Below are 16,571 nucleotides of genomic sequence, written 5' to 3' on the forward strand. Positions count from 1 at the left end.
ATTTTTTAATATGTTGTTCAGCATGAACAGTTGTCCATAATATATTTTTTTCAGAATTTTTGAGAGTCGGAACGATATGAAAACCACGTTTTGAAACTTTTTGAGCTAATTTTTTGTACGAAAAAAAGTGGCAACACTGATTTTTATGATATCACCAAAAAGCCTTTCAAAACCCCTAATTATGGAGAAAAGTTTCATTTTGGTAGGTATCGCGGTTATCGAGTAATCCACTGCTGAAATGGATGATATTTTAGGTTCATTGAAAACTTTGACACCCCCTGGCTGCCGTTAAAAATGGGCTAGAGGGCTGCGATTTGCGCCATTGGTTGTCCCTTCGGAAGGTCTTTCCACAGGAAAAATTTCAAAAAAATCGCCGAACCCACCTACCACTTCTTGGTCCAATTGACGTGGAATGACCCTCTGGAGTCTCCAGCCATATTCAGAACATTCTATATTTTCAAAAAACTCCATAAAAACTTTCTAAATTAGCGTTAGCTCGTACAAATATTTCAATTGGTTCTTGTTAGTGACCCAATTGATTAATTACTCACTGTTTTTCCAAAATCGTTTTCTACCAAATTGCTCTTTTTAAAAATCTGGAAGTTGCAATAAAATATGGCTGGAGGCTTTAAAACAGTTTGAAACCACTCCAAATTGACTTACACACAATTCACCTCCAGAACCTTTATTTACATATCACAATCTCTGGCGAAGTTTAACAACTGCCAATTTTAAAACCCTATAAACGGCCTTTAACCCGTTACGAATTTATTGCTCCAATTGAAACTGGTTTCTCGAGGTGAAAAATTAACGCCTTTTCGCCAATTCAAAAATACACGAATAGTAAATAAGTAAATCTCCCTCCCTGTCTGCCTCTTGCCAACAATTTAGTCGCAAAATACACATATAGTACATGGCAGATTTTGCACTCGAGAAAGAGGCGGCTGTATAGATGAAGATAAAAGTACTCGTAGATAAAAAAACCGGTTAATATATTACTTTGAAATGGCTTTTACGTTATCCGATGTTGTGCGCGGATTACAACTTTATTTACCAAGCACGTATATAAAGTTTTATTTTTAATTATAATACCGTATTTTCCGCATGCGATCCGTATCATCGATAGGGTTATTTATTGACAACCAGTTGCGAAACGGTGTTCGCGCCGAGCACGTTTGAAAAATTTGGATCGCTGATGGAGTGTGTTGGACATTTTGAAAGGTCGGCTTGAAAAATTGTGTTTTATGGAATGCCCGAGCCCGAGCTACGCCATGTATCTAGTTGTGTTATGCTCTCTGGCTGTGTGCATAATGTTTGTATATAAATAAGATGTCTTCTATGGAGTATTGTAGATTTTTTATTCGTGATTATTGCGTAGCCTATGTACCGGTTTCTATACATATATGAGATGCTGGAATAAGAGCTATTTATACTGGGTGTAGTGCAATGCCTGCCCCTGCCTTAAGCTTCCAAGATTCGATTGTGTTTGCGATTGCTGTAGTGTAGCGTGTGAAGGAATCCTTTGAGGAGGAAATTTTATAGAAAATGTCTGGAGAAATGAAATATATATTTGAGCATTTTATACGATCACCTCGCAAAGTCTTGGAATATTGTAATAAATGCATAAAAAAACATAAAAAGCGTTCTCATTCTTCACATTCGATTTATTTAAAATAAAAAAGAATATGTACTTATAATGAAATATAATGAAATAATGTTAATACTGGATGAATTTTGTATCCTTCACTGCTCAATCGATTTTTTTTACATTTTTCAACATTTGTTTAACTGATTATTGCGTTTTTTAATTAAAATACCTAATACACCTTACTCCTATGGCAATGATCATATTATTTTGTAAATCATAAAATTATAAAGTTTTTCTCTTACAAGCTTCTTGGACCAACTCCATTGAACTTTTGATTGACTAAAAAAATAAAGCAAAAATATTTTTAAACAAAAAATTTATTTTTCAAAATTTTTTTTATAATTCTATTACGATTACTTACCCATTAAGTAAATTTCAAATCACATTTCTTATGTCTGGATATTTTGGGGTATAATAGGAGAGGGTCCGACTGTGAAATCTACGTTTCCCTCTTTCCGAATTTCCTGATTGATCCAACCCATGAAACCCGCAAGTGGATCCTTTAAAAATTAAAATAAAAAAAATAAATTTGAAAAAATATATAAAAACTGAGAATTTTTACTTTTTCTGCATGGTGCCTTATTTTTTAAAATTTTGCTCAATTTGGCCGGTACTTCAGCTAAAAAAAAATTGTAATCGTATACGTTTTCCTTGAATAATTTCTCTTCGGCTCAGAATTGATTAGAAAAAAAGTTAGGAATGTGATTATCCATTATGGATGATTTTATGTGACTTATTTTACATTTTAGTATTAGTAATGGTGGGTGAAGGTACTCACAATAGTGGCTGTCTCAGTCTGTGCAACATTCACTGCAAAAGATGAAAGCATTTGAAAAATTACCATTTGAGTCATTTCTTAAATATTTTAGCTGGGAAAAATAAATATGCAAAATAGTGGGGTATTAGGTACTTACTCCAGAAAATTGTCACACAAATTAGACTCAAAATAAGTAAACGCATGATTTTGATTAGTAGGTACTAATAATGTAAGCAGATGAATAATTGAAACTCGAATTATGAGAGGTTTCAAAATGAGAAATATTCAGTCTTTATAATTACACGATCAAAATTAAAATGACAGTTACTTTGTAATGTTCAAATGAACTCGAGTTATAAGACTAAATATCCGATATTCAAGGTGGAGGGGCCCATAACCAAGAGGAGAAAGAGATTATACGTCTAGTTACACCAAAGCATGGCACAACACGTGCAGATCCATTTTGAGACTTTGAGGGTACACAGATATGATACCTATATCTTGAGGATATCATAGCATCATAGCAATTGACTGTGAAAGATCAATTAATTAAAAAAATTATTCGTAATATTGGAGTTACTTAATATGATTTGGCAAAGAGAAATTAATTAGATTAAGTATATTTTGTAAGTACATAATGTAGTTGGGTAGGTATTTAGTTACTTGAGATTTCATCAAGATTCAATGATGAAACTTGATGCCAAACAATGAATGATAATGTTGTTGCTTGAAATCTTATTTTGACTGAAAAATATCACTTAGATATCTTGTTATCTAACGGTAAAAATGCGTACATACTTCGTGGAAAAATAAAGAGAAATTGAAAAATTGCGAAAGAAAATTCGAAGCAATTCAGTTCCAAGAACTTGCAGATTAGGAGAGCTGCGAATGCTGAGTAAAATTGTACACCAATGTTACAACTGAAGTATTTTTCAACTGGCTGCACTGCTCTTTCAGGGTTACGGTTAAAAATCCCCCCCCCCCCCCATTTTCGCTAAAAATGTCAAAGTTTTGTTTCGACGAAAAATGAAAAAAAAACTATGTCTTTTTGTCAAAATTATTAAAAAGGTCTCGTTTATCATAAAAAATACCTTTTACAGCACGAAACTTTTAATGAAGATAATTCTAAATTTTTGCTAAAAAAAAAAAAATAGAGTTTTTTTTGCAACAAATTCCAAAAAAAATCCAATTATTTTCAAAAAACTGCCCAAAACTCTTTTTTTGGCGGGAAATTGCAAAAAGTCTCGCTTTTTCACCACAAAGTTGGAAAAAAGTATATTTTTTACCAACACCTAATCGCCAAAAAATCCAGCTTTTTGTTATAATTTTCAAAGACTTTTTTTTAAATAAAAATTCTCGTTTTTTAGCAAAATTGCCAAAAAAATGCAAATTTTTTCCAAAAACTACTCAAGAAACTCGTTTTTTTTTACCAAAACAAAAAGTTCTGCAATTCTCAGGTTTTCAAGAAAAATTGCTAAATTTATATTTTTTGCTAAAATTATCAACGTTTTTCATCTATTTGCCAAAAATTGACAAAAATTTATGTTTTTACTGAAATTTTCAAAAACTTGTTTTTTGACAAAAATTCTCGCTTTCTATAGTTAGCTAAATTGACGAAAGTTTCACTTATTTCCAAAAATTACCTGGGTACTCAGAAATATCGTTTTTTTTTTTTTTTTTTTTTTTTTTTTTTTTCTATAAAAATTATGAACAAAATAATATTGTTTTCTGCCAATAATTGCCAAAAATTTCTGCATTTTTTACAAATTAACAAAGACCTAATTTTAAACGTAATTTTTTCCAAAATACTCAGAAGTCTCATTTTTTTACCAAAATAAAAAGCTACAAAAAGTTTCTCTTTTCAACAAATATTGCGAAAAAATAAAAACTTGTTTTTTCACAAAAAATCTCATTTTTCAGCAATTATTGCTTTTTCAACAAATATTGCGAAAAAATAAAGACTTGTTTTCCAAAAATTCTTACTTTTTAGCAAAATTTCCAAGTTCCACTTTTTTTTTCAAAAATTACTCAAAAACTTCGTTTTTCACCAAAACAAAATCAGTTACAAGAAATCTCGTTTTTTCAACAAAAATTTCGAAAAAATAATTATAATTTTGAACGATGGCAAAAGGTTTCACTTTTTTCTTAAGGATTACCTATTAATAGTCTCGCTGTTTTGCAAGAAATTCAAAAAGTGGCAATATAATTTCCAAATTCTTTTTTTTTTCTAAAATTATTAAAGTCTCATACTTTTTACAACAAATTATCAAAAATTCTCCCCCCTTTCAAAAAGTAACGAAAAATAGGGGTGTTCAAAGTTGTGAGGAAAGTAAGGATCGGTATCGTGAGTTGCAAGTTGAGTTAACTTGAAGCTACAAATGGTTGGCACGCATTTACAGCTTTTCCCATGTGCTCAAATATTCTGATAAAATTGCTTCAAGTAGGTACAACACTTTACCTTAATTCAAAACATTGAGGCAACTTTTTTTGGTATTTCAGATTTCAAAGTTTCCAAAAATTGCAAGAAAATTCCACTTATTTCCTCAAAAAAGTGAAATTGTGTAAATTGACTTATTCTCATCAATTTTATACCAAATTCAACCAAAAATTGAGCATAAAACCATTTTATGTTGGTATCTATGTACTCCAGAACTTTAATTTTCATGTTTTGTCCTTTTTTTTTCATTCATTTATAGTCTCGTTTTTTACTAAAATTGTTTGGCATGATGAAATATTTGATTCGAGTGTCGATGTCGTTGATTTCATGGAAAATTCGATGGCTCGTAAACGGTTTTAAATTAAATTTTTTATGACTTCAGTAAGTAATAATTTTTTCTCCAGTGGTCTAGGTTTCAGAATGATGAAATTTTGAGACACAAAGTGAATAATATTTATTATAAATGAATAATAAAATAAATTGATATCCATAATATTGATCAACAGATAAATGAAAATTGTAATGGAAAAGCATAGTCGAGTAAAAATGGTGACAAGACCCTTTGCTCGGTTTTTGGAGCTAACCATTAACCAGTGCAAGTTTGCTATGGATTTATGCTATCTATCTCACCAAGATGTAGATTTTTTTAAAAAATTTTCACTTATAGGTAACTACTAAGTACAGTTTGAAGACCTCCAAAGATACAAAAAACGTTTCTCAGTTCTTTTTCCAGCCCAAAAAGTGGTGAATTTCTGTCTGAAATTTTCCAACCATAGGTACACCATTGACCTGAATTTGTGAGCTGAAAAAAATCCGAAGGCTTTCGATTTACTGGCAGACTCTCGAATACGATTTCTACACAATCGAGAACAATTCAAAAACAGACCAAAAAAATACCAACCAATAATCAACCATAATTGGCATTGGCTTAGCGAAAAAACCGATCGTGTTGAAACTTTTTCGCAGTCAGTGTGAAGAATCCTTTCAGAAGAATCACTTGTTAAATTTCAAACAGCTTCTCACACATCAACTTGTGTTGTCTATATCATGGACCAATTTCAGAGATCAACAGGAATTTAGGAATAGGAGATGTGTGAAAATGAAATTGGATTGAATGGTTGCATGGCATATTCAGATATATCTCTGAAAAATGATCGTTTTTCACGCCACTCTGTACCTATTGGTTGACTCAATCCACGATCTTTCTTGAATTCGTGAATTCTTCAAATCCTGTAACCCAATAACAGTTATTTTCGTGACTTAAAACCAACCTTCTGAGAGAAAAAAAAAACAATTCCACTGACCTTCAACATCAGTCATAGCCTTTGTGGGTTCCAGTTATCCCTGGCATTTTGGGGAAAAGTCTGATCCATGGAGCTCGAGTAGATGGGGGCGACAAACGGAAGAGACGTCCAGTCTCACTAGTCCAATGTACGTCAAGTCCAGATCTGGATGTAGGGTTATCGGGGAAAGAGATAACAGGCGCAGTAGAGGCTCTCCGGCGATAGATTCTAGGCTTAGTTGTGTGCATGAGGAGAATATTAGGTCCAGGCACTGGGGGCTGACGCACTGAACGGTCATGTGTAACATGATGAGGCAAAACCGGGAAAGAGATGACACCTAAAGATCTCACTGTAATACTGACTGTAAAAAATATGAATTACTATTTGAGTCACTTCTTGTATTTCGGTGGAGGAAAATTAATTTATGAATTAGTTGGACGTTTCGTTACTTACTCCAGAGTATTGGCACCAAAATTTGAAACAAAATAATTAAATTCATATCACTGTTTCCGAATGGCTGATGATATTATTAAAGAAGGTTCAACATGACAAATACCTCATCTTAATCATGGTACTATGCGAGAAAAAAGTAAACCTATGCAAAAAACGTACATGTTGGAATTTAGTGATGTAGGCAAGTACATATTTGTGACTAAAGATTTATCTGAGATTTCATCAAAACTCAATGATAAATTCGGAGGGCAAATTGAATAATCTTCGGTGCTTGAAAACTTATTCAGGCTGAGTGATATCGTTAATATTGATCAGATAAGTATGTTTTCCGATGGTAAGTGCGCAGTTGCGAAATGCAGGGAAAATTTGGAAATTTTAGAGGGAAGGAAGCGACGATGGAGGACCTAGAATGGGAGATTTAGAGTTCGCTGATGAAGTTGAATGGGATTAGAATTGAAACTGAAGCATTTGTTTGAATAGAACTTGAACAATTTTTTTTAACGAAAATGTGACCCCTCCTTCCTCTCACAACTAAAACTGCAGCTGCTTAAAATTAATTTTTCGATTTTTGGCAAATTTCTGAAAATCAAGAAAAATATGATTTCAGCGTATCAAAATGTGTATCAGTACTTTATAAGTAAAAATGATAGAACCCAATTTTTGAAACTCCCTCAAACTGAATTTCACAATTTTTGACCATTCTGGAGTCTTCCGTGTGATTTTTGATTTTCCTAATACATAGATATATTTTAGAATTTTTTGGACGCTGAATTCAGTTTGAGATTAAATGTTCAAAAATAAGTTTTGTGCTCTTAAAAATCCAGATTTTGATACCTTTATTGTATCTCTTAAAAAAAGGGAAACAATGCCATTATTTTCTAACATTACCTAGTTTGGATTCTTATTTCTTGGGTGTCCCTTGGGGCGAGGGGTGAAAGGCGGAGTTGGGGGGAGAAGAAAGACCGGATCCAAAGATTGGAATTACGGAAGCCCAGTGGTAAAGATGGATGATATTTTCTGTTGAACCAGTCCCGGGGATGTAACCAGATTCTTGAGGCCACTGGGAGACGATAGCTCTTGCACTCAAGTCAGGAAAAGGAATAATACTTGCCAGGGGGAAAGAGATGATACGTGCTGAGGATATCGCAATATTTACTGTAAAAGATATATGTATATCAGAAGAATTACTTCAACAGGGAAATTAATTTGTAAACAGTAGAAGTATTCAAATTATGTACTTACTCGAGAATATTGCCACAAAAATTTGAAATAAAATAAGTAAATTCATATCACTGTTTTTAATGTATGGAGACTTCAAATTTCCCTTATATTTTCAATTTGACAGCTTTCAGCTATACATATTTAAATTAAGCTTTTAGCTTTTAACTTTTGGCTTTAAGCTTTTGACTTTGAACTTTTAGCTAATACGTCATCAATTTACAAAAAAGGGAATTAAAAATTAGATCAGGTACATTAATTTAATAATTAGTGATAGTGGAGAATATTCATTGCTAGAATTATTTCCCTTTTTTTTCATTTCACTAAATCGCATTAAAATAAAATTGAATGAAATTTTTTTCATGTTTTTGTTTCTTCTGAATTTAGAGAATTCAATTCTGCAAAAAAGCCTTTGAAAAAAGCCAAAAAAATGAAACTTTTGGCTAGCTTTTGGCTTGGAAAAAATGAAACTTGCAAGCTTTTAGCTTTTGGCTTAGTGCGAAAATTTGCTCGGCTTTCAGCTTTCGGCTAGCTTTTCATCCCTGGTATGTTTTCTGTAACGGTCAGGTGCATATGCGAAGTACAAACACATTTTAAAATTGCAGAGGGAAAGTCAAAGTTATGAAGTACTTACCTGGAATGAAAGATTTGGAATCTGGAGTTGGAGTTGCAACTAAGGAGTTGCAACTAAGGAGTTGCAACTAAAACATTGGTTTGTCTGAAATTTAAATGTGTGTTGTTTTTTTTTTTGGAAGTGCATAGGCATTTATTTTGAACCCTTGCTCCTCTTCCAGTAGACAAAATTTCAGCAGCCTGAATTAATTTTTCGATTTTTAGCGAATTTTTGAAAATCCAGAAAATAATGATTTTCAAAATATCAAAAATTAAGATACATTTTTTTTGTAAAAATAATGGAATTCTGTTATTCCCTCAAACTGAATTTCACGATTTTTAGCCATTTTAGAACTTTCAGCACGATTTTTGATTTTTCTAGTACCTATTTTTGAATTTTTCCAGGAAGTGCGAAAATTTATTTAGCCAATTGCCATGCTACGAAATCGATTTTTGGCTTGTTGATTTTAATTAAAGATCGAATGGTCTTCAAAAATGAATTCTGGGTCTTTAATAAAATATATTTTAATACTCACCAGTATTATACTTTTTGAAATTTTGAAACTTCTCTTGGGGCCAATTTTGGAGTTGGGGGTCAAATATTTGGTTTTCAAAAATTAATTCTTCGCCCTGAAAAGTTTGAATTATGATACTCATATTGTATTCCTTGAAAATTTTCAATTTTGAACCTCCTTTTTGGGACCCATTTTGGGGTTTGAGGTCAAATCGCACTTTGAGAGTAATAAGGTTATATCTCAAAAAAAAAGATTTTGAGATTTTTGCATTTTAAGGGTTTGTGTGACCCCTTGCAACCAAAAATAACACTTTGGGTTGGGTACACTTCCTAGATCTTTGTAAAAATGCAAATGGTTCAACTCAAAATTCCAACCAACATCGCAAGTTGTTTGGAGTTAGAAAGATATCTTTAAAAACTCTTCTTTTTCTGAGTAAATTTCGTACATACGAAGTGTTAAAAACGGTTTCGATAGTTTTGAACGTTTTTAAGATGAAATAGTCACAAGAAGTGTATTTTTATTGGTTTGTTTGTACAAAACAAAAAAAAAAATTAAAAATTGAACACTTTTCAGAAAAATATCTCTAAAATGATGTGCTATTTATTCCTCACATCTATATATTAAAATTATGACCGGATTCTTGTGACAGCGAGATCTCAGGAACGGCTGAACCGATTTTGATCGACGAAGTCTCAAAAAAAAGCTTTTGACCCGTAGATGTGCAGGTTTTAATCAAAAGTTCAAAAAGTTGCGCCGTAAAGCTCAAAAAAGCTCAATAATTGATTTTTGTCCATACGTAGCGCATTCGACGTATACACAGTAGTACGTATATTATACCTTGAAAGAGCATCTAAAAAAGTCAAATGTTGAAGAAAAAAGTTCACAAAAAAGTTGTGCCTTAAAGCTCAAAAAAGCTCAATAATTGATTTTTGTCTATACGTAGCCAACTTGAGGTATACAGAGAAGTACGTATATTATACCTTGAAAGAGCATCAAAAGAAGTCAAATGTCGAAGAAAAAAGTTCATAAAAAAGTTGCGCCATAAAGCTCAAAAAAGCTCAATAATTGATTTTAGCCTATACGTAGTGCATTCGACATATATAGAAATATGTATATTATATTTTGATCGACGAAGTCTCAAAAAAAAGCTTTTAACCCGTAGATGTGCAGGTTTTAATCAAAAGTTCAAAAAGTTGCGCCGTAATGCTCAAAAAAGCTCAATAATTGATTTTTGTCCATACGTAGAGCATTCGACATATACACAGTAGTACGTATATTATACCTTGAAAGAGCATCTAAAAAAGTCAAATGTTGAAGAAAAAAGTTCACAAAAAAGTTGTGCCTTAAAGCTCAAAAAAGCTCAATAATTGATTTTAGCCTATACGTAGTACATTCGACATATATAGAGAAATATGTATATTATACCTTGAAAGAGCATCGAAAGAAGTCCAATGTCAAAAAAAAAGTTTACAAAAAAGTTGTGCCATAAAGCTCAAAAAAGCTCAATAATTGATTTTAGCCTATATGTAGTATTCACAGTAGTACGTATATTATACCTTGAAAGAGCATCTAAAAAAGTCAAATGTTGAAGAAAAAAGTTCACAAAAAATTTGTGCTTTAAAACTCAAAAAAAGCTCAATATCTATATATTAATAGCAAGGTGTTTTTTTTGTGATCGTTCGTTTGGAAGAACCGCCGAACCGATTTTGTTCGACGATGTCTCAAAAAAAAGCTTTTGACCCGTAGATGTGCAGGTTTTGGTCAAAAGTTCAAAAAGTTTTGAAAAAAGCTTTCAAAAGATTCAAAAAGCTCAAAAATTGATACAGTATAAACAAGCGTGACGATGTATACGCGAAAGTACGTATGGTCCACCTAGAAAGAGCTTGCCAAAAAATACTTTTTGACCATATTTGTTAAGTTTTATAAAAAGCTTAAAGCTCGAAAAAGTTGAAAAAGCTTTGTACATGACGTAAACAATTAGAATTCTTCAATACCCCATAAACATTTTAAATTACGTAAGAGGTCCACCCAGAAAGTGCTTGCCAAAAACTACTTTTCGGCCATATCCATAAAGTTTTGAAAAAAGCTTAAAGCTCAAAAAAGCTCAAATGTCAAATTTTCCTTATATTACGAGTATATTGTGTAATATGTCGATTGATATGTTTTCGAGGTCGTAGAGTTCGAATCTGGAGTCAGTTTTTTGGTGGAGTTGTGGTATCAAAACTTTGGAAAGTTCTGATTAAAGCTTTGAAAAGCTTCAAAAAGCTCAAAAAGTTCAAGGCAGTATAAATGACTGTGTCGATGTATACGCTCAAGTACATATAGTGTACCTAGAAAGAGCTTGCCAAAAAATGTTTTTTAACCATATTTGTAGAATTTTGGAAAAAGTTCAAAGCTCGAAAAAGTTCAACAAACGTTATAAATGACATAAACAATTAGAATTTTTCAGTACGCAATAACTATTTTAATGTATGTATGGCCTACCTAGAATGTGCTTGCCAAAAATACTTTTTGACCATATTCGTAAAGTTTTGAAAAAAGCTTAAAGTTCAAAAAAGCTCAAATGTCAAATGTTTCTTATATTATTGTGTGATATGTCGATTGATATGTTTTCGAGGTCGTAGAGTTCGAATCTGGAGTTATTTTTTTGGTGAGGTTGTGGGGTGAGTCTTGGAGGAGCTTAAAGCTTTAAAAAGTTCAAAAAGCGTCATACTTCATAAGAACAATTAAAATTCTCCAGTGTCCAATGAATATTTTAAGTATGTATAGTCTCCCTAAAAAGAGCTCCCCAAAAAATACTTTTTGACCATATTCGCAAAATTCTGAAGGAAGCTTGAAGCTGAAAAAAGTTCAAAAAGCTTCAGATATGATGTAAAAATTAGAATACTCCAGTGCCCAATGAATATTTTAAAGTATGTATAGTCTACCTATATCGAGCTTGCCAAAAAATACTTTTTGACCATATTCGTGAAATTTTGAAGAAAGCTTAAAGCTGAAAATTTTTTAGAAAGCTTCAGATATGACATAAGAAGTTAGTATTCTCCAGTACCGAACCAATTTAGAGTACTCATAGTCTACTTAGAAAAAGCTTGCCATAAAATACATTTTGACACATTCACAGTTTTGAAGAAAGCTTAAATGAAATCCTAAAGCTTAAAAAACATGAAAAAGCTTCATACAATCAGTATTCTCTACTACTCAATGATATTTTGATTTGAAAATAGCTTTTAAACTTTAGTTGTGATGGTTTTTATTAAAAGTTGAAAAGTTTCTGAAGGAAGCTTTAAAAAGTTTTTAAATAGCTCAAAACAGAAAAACAACGGTGTTGATGTACACATGAAAAAGTGCTATTTTTAGCACATTGGGTATCAAAATTAATCCTGGAACCATGGTTTCATTTTTTTGAGTTCTGGAGTGGTTATATCTAGCATCTCACTTTTTCATCAACTTATGCAAGTTTCGGACTATTTGGGAAAATCTCTACTGTTATATGTAGGAGTTTAGATTTTTCAACTGAGGGGTTGAATTTTTTTTGTGAGTCCTTGACAAAATTAGAATCACGTTTTAAGGAAATTCCTAATTGCATTTTTTTACTCGGAAATCTTGGAATATTTCTAAAATTGTGTTAAGTAAGTATTTTATTGAAGTATTCTCCAGTACCGAACCAATATTTAGAGTACTCATAGTCTGCTTAGAAAAAGCTTGCCATAAAATACATTTTGACACATTCGCAGTTTTGAAGAAAGCTTAAAAAAGTTCCAGGTCAAAGTTGAGTGAAACTTTGAAATTTTCAGTTATGTGGTATTAGATCCAATCCGATGTGTTAGTTTCATTTCAACTGTAGGAAAAAAAACAAGTATTTTTGGAATTTTTCAGCAAATTCTGCTAAAAAAGTGAAAAGTAGGTAGCCTAATTCGCAATTTTGCCTAAAACTTGAAATTTTTGCCAACTTTAAATGAAACCATGACTTTTCAGGCAATTGTTATAAGAAAGCTGATACTTTTTTTCAATTTTTGTAGAAAAGTAGGACATTATTTTAATGAATGATAAAGCGATGACAGAATGATGCTTTTCAGGATATTTTAGAGAACAATTTACGCTTTGGGTTACATATTTTTGATGAAAAAGTAAGAATTATTGGAATTTTTGCTTTGAAACAATTTTTTTTCTGTCAATTATTAAAACAGCCATAAACTTTCACAATTTCCGGCAAAAAGCAACAATAACAATGTTAGCAAAAAGCAAGACTTTTTGGGAATTATAGGCGAAAAAAAATACTTTCAAAATTTTCAAAATGAACAATTCACATCTAGAAGAGGAGCGCAGTATGCGCGAAAAACGGGTTATCTAGTTTATATTATAAGTTGATGAAAATAAATGAATCGAGTTTTAAAAAAATTGTAAATTTTCAATTTCGAGTCTTCTCTTTGAGGCCAATTTCGGGGTTTGGAATGAAAATAAGGACATCAAAAATGAATTCTGCGCAAGTGTTAAATTTTTTTTACCGTATAAATTTTTGAAAATTTTCAATTTTGAACCGCATCTGAGGCTCTCAAAATGGCGTGATTTTAATTTTTTTTTTAAATGAAGGAAGCATGAAAAAAAATTGACTTTGAAAAAGAATTTATAAGTAGGTGCAATATAATACTGTATTTGTCAGGAGTATAGGTACTAGGAAAAGGAGGCATGTGAAAACGAAGATTGAATGGAACTACTCGTATGTACATGGCCTTTTTTTCTTTACTCTCGACACTGTACTTGTTGACTCAATCCACGATTTCTTGAATACTCGTGTATTCTTCTTTCGTTTGTCAAAATCTGTAAAAATTGCATTGCAATGCAACTAATCACTTGTACAAAAAGTAATTTCAATCTTATATATATGTAGCTAGCTAGCTATAAGTGCTTGGATTTACTGTTTTGTTTCATTTTTCCGGTATTTTAGCTGGAGAAAACTGAATTCCACATGTACATATTTCCAATGTTTTAAGGTGAGAAAAAATACCAATCTCCAACATTACCTTGTTTAAATTTTCAGTCACGGAGGGAGCGCCGGAGCGGAGAAAGATTGGGCTCAAAAGTGGTATATCTATAGGACCATTATAGTAGGCGTAGTGGGAAAAGGGATGACATTATCGGTTGCACCAGTCCAAGAGGTGTACCGTTCAGATTCTTCAGGCCACTGGGAGACGATAGGTCTACTTTCCTCAACAGGAGGGTCACTTCTTGAAGGAGGGGGTCTAGGGGGGAAAGAGATGACACGAGCTGAGGATATCGTCGCAATGTTTACTGTAAAAGGTACATAATATCAAAAGAGTTACTGTTTGAGTCACTTCTTATGTCTATGGTCAGGGAAAATTATGTAGTTTACACATATAAATGGTGCGATATTTAGTTACTTACTCCAGAGTATTAATACGAACATTTGAGATGAATTGAGTGAATTCATGTCACTTTACGTGAATTATTAGGTATACTGAAAATATTATAAATGACGGTACAAAATGAAAAATATCTGATATGAATTACCGTGTGAGAAAAATTATATGAAAAAACATTTCTTCTGTGGTAAGTATACGAGTGAGAATTGAGTATGATATGTACGCATTTGTAACTATGTATGTACCTATGTATACTTATCTAAGATTTCATTAAAATCCAATGATGAAATTTGAGACCAAATTAAATGATATCGCTATTATTGATCTGATTAGGTATGTTCTGTAGAACGGTAAAAATGCCTATTGCTGAGCGCGTACAGAGAAATTTGAGGAAAGTAGAAGCGATGAGGTGCTCAGAATAGGTAGGTGATTTGGAATCTGTTGATGAAGTTGACTAGAAGTGGAGCTGCAACTGAAGCATTTTTTTGTAGGTAACTACATATATAGAATTGGAATTTAATTTTTTGAAAAAGCATGGTGTGACTCTGAACCCTGCCTCCTCTCCTCCTCTCCTCATGGCCAAAATTTCAGCAGTCCGGATTCATTTTTCTACTTTAAGCGAATTTTTAAAAGTCCTGAAAATTATGATTTTCAAGAAATCAAATACATAATTATTGATACATTTTTTTGTAAAAATAATGGAATTCTCTTCTGAAACTACTTCCTCAAACTGAATTTCACAAGCTTTTGGGCATTTTGGAACCTAAGCATGATTTTTGATTTTTCTAGTACCTGAGTATATTGTTGAATTTTTCAGGAAAAGCAGAAATTTATTTGGTCATGCTAAGAAATCAATTTTTGGCCAGTTGATTTGAATTAGAGATCGAATCCCTAATCCCTTAATAAAACATATTTTGATACTTACCTATGTTAAATATTGAAAATTCCATTGGAGCTCATTTTGGAGTTGGGACCAAATGGTTTTCAAAAATTAATCCATCGTCCTTCCTTGGAAGTTTAAATTACCATACTAATATTGTATTCCTTGAAAATTTTCAATTTTTAACCTCATTTTCGGAATCCATTTTGGGGTTTGAAGTCAAATGGTCTTCAAAAATGTTTTCTCCGACTTTAAAACAACAAATTCTAGTACTCATTAGGTAATAGGTACCTTTTATATTTTTTGAAAATTTTCAATTTATCCTCTTCATTTTGAGACTCATTAGGAGTTTGAAGTGAAAATTGTGGGGGGAGAATGTAATTATGCGCATTTTCTCTCCGTCATCTCTCGTTATACTCGTAAAATGCACACGTCCGCGTCCAAAATGTGAGGGGCACATCTCAAAATCGAACACATTACTTTTGTTGATTCTCAATATAATTGCATTTCTTCGCATAAACGCAATTATCCACCAACATTATGTCCTCTGACTCTTTCTTAAGGAGCCTCCTGAACCGTAACAAATACATGATTTCAACGGGGAACTTGATATCATGAAGCTCAAAGTCATAAAGTAGTAGAATACGTCATAAGTTGTCCAGGTAGGAAGCCCTGATAATAAATCATCTCAGGGATAGAAAGAGTATGAGAAATTATGACATCAATTAGCCAAATAATAAATTCATGTATTGATAGCGTAAACACATAATATCACGGGTTGCTCAAATCGTATAAGGTGCACCGGGGCAAGTCAGAATGATTTTTCGCAATTTCAACTTTGACCAGCTGTTACTCCCCTTCTAATGAACCAATATGGATCAAATTTATTATGTAGGTTCCTATAAGGGTTCTTAACCTATGGTAAAAATTTGAGCGCGATTGACACAGTAGCTTTCGCTCAGTGAAATAAAATATAAACTGTCCTGACTTACCCCAATTGGGGGAAGTCAGAACAGGCTAAACTTTGCAGAGGCGTAGATCACAAACCGAGCGTCCTAGAAAAATTGCATGTAAACAAAATTGTAGAGAATTTAATTCTCTTTGAGATCACTTTCATCAGATTTTCACTAGGACGCACGGTTCGTCCGCTATATGCCAAAAACTATGAAATAGAAAATCTATATTTTAGACCAAATTCAAAATAAGTTCAAAACAACAACAAAATACAATTGAACCAAAGACATCTAAAATGAAACTGAATCGCGAAAATTTTTGTGCCGTGATGAAGTAGGGGTAGTACCCTCAAGTCACCTTTAGTGGCACTTCGCCAGATATAAACCTCTAGGCGCTAGAGCAAGTTTTCTAACTTACCCCAAATTCCAACTTC

At 32.3% G+C, this 16,571-nt stretch overlaps 1 protein-coding gene and 2 long non-coding RNA genes across 4 annotated transcripts in view; 1 reads left to right on the plus strand and 2 right to left on the minus strand.

Annotated features, from left to right (window-relative positions):
- The window catches only part of Art8 (Arginine methyltransferase 8), an 85,883-nt gene that overhangs the window by 8,227 nt on the left and 61,085 nt on the right, over window positions 1-16,571 (plus strand). The gene's annotated exons all lie outside the window — the stretch shown is intronic.
- LOC135844975 (uncharacterized) lies at window positions 1,644-3,083 on the minus strand. Its single transcript, XR_010558683.1, has 5 exons — window positions 3,069-3,083; window positions 2,563-2,936; window positions 2,427-2,458; window positions 2,010-2,148; window positions 1,644-1,927 (listed from the first exon to the last, which is right to left on the minus strand). It is a non-coding gene; the product is annotated as an uncharacterized LOC135844975 (long non-coding RNA).
- On the minus strand, window positions 5,279-14,565 carry LOC135843276 (uncharacterized). 2 transcript variants are annotated; one of them, XR_010558293.1, is made up of 8 exons: window positions 14,327-14,564; window positions 13,945-14,212; window positions 7,821-13,741; window positions 7,467-7,733; window positions 6,579-6,720; window positions 6,147-6,486; window positions 5,744-6,072; window positions 5,279-5,644 (listed from the first exon to the last, which is right to left on the minus strand). It is a non-coding gene; the product is annotated as an uncharacterized LOC135843276 (long non-coding RNA). The 2 variants fall into 2 exon arrangements; XR_010558292.1 differs by having other exon boundaries at window positions 5,279-6,072; window positions 14,327-14,565.

The sequence above is a fragment of the Planococcus citri genome, chromosome 4 (genome assembly GCF_950023065.1).
Source record: "Planococcus citri chromosome 4, ihPlaCitr1.1, whole genome shotgun sequence".
NCBI lineage: Eukaryota > Metazoa > Arthropoda > Insecta > Hemiptera > Pseudococcidae > Planococcus > Planococcus citri.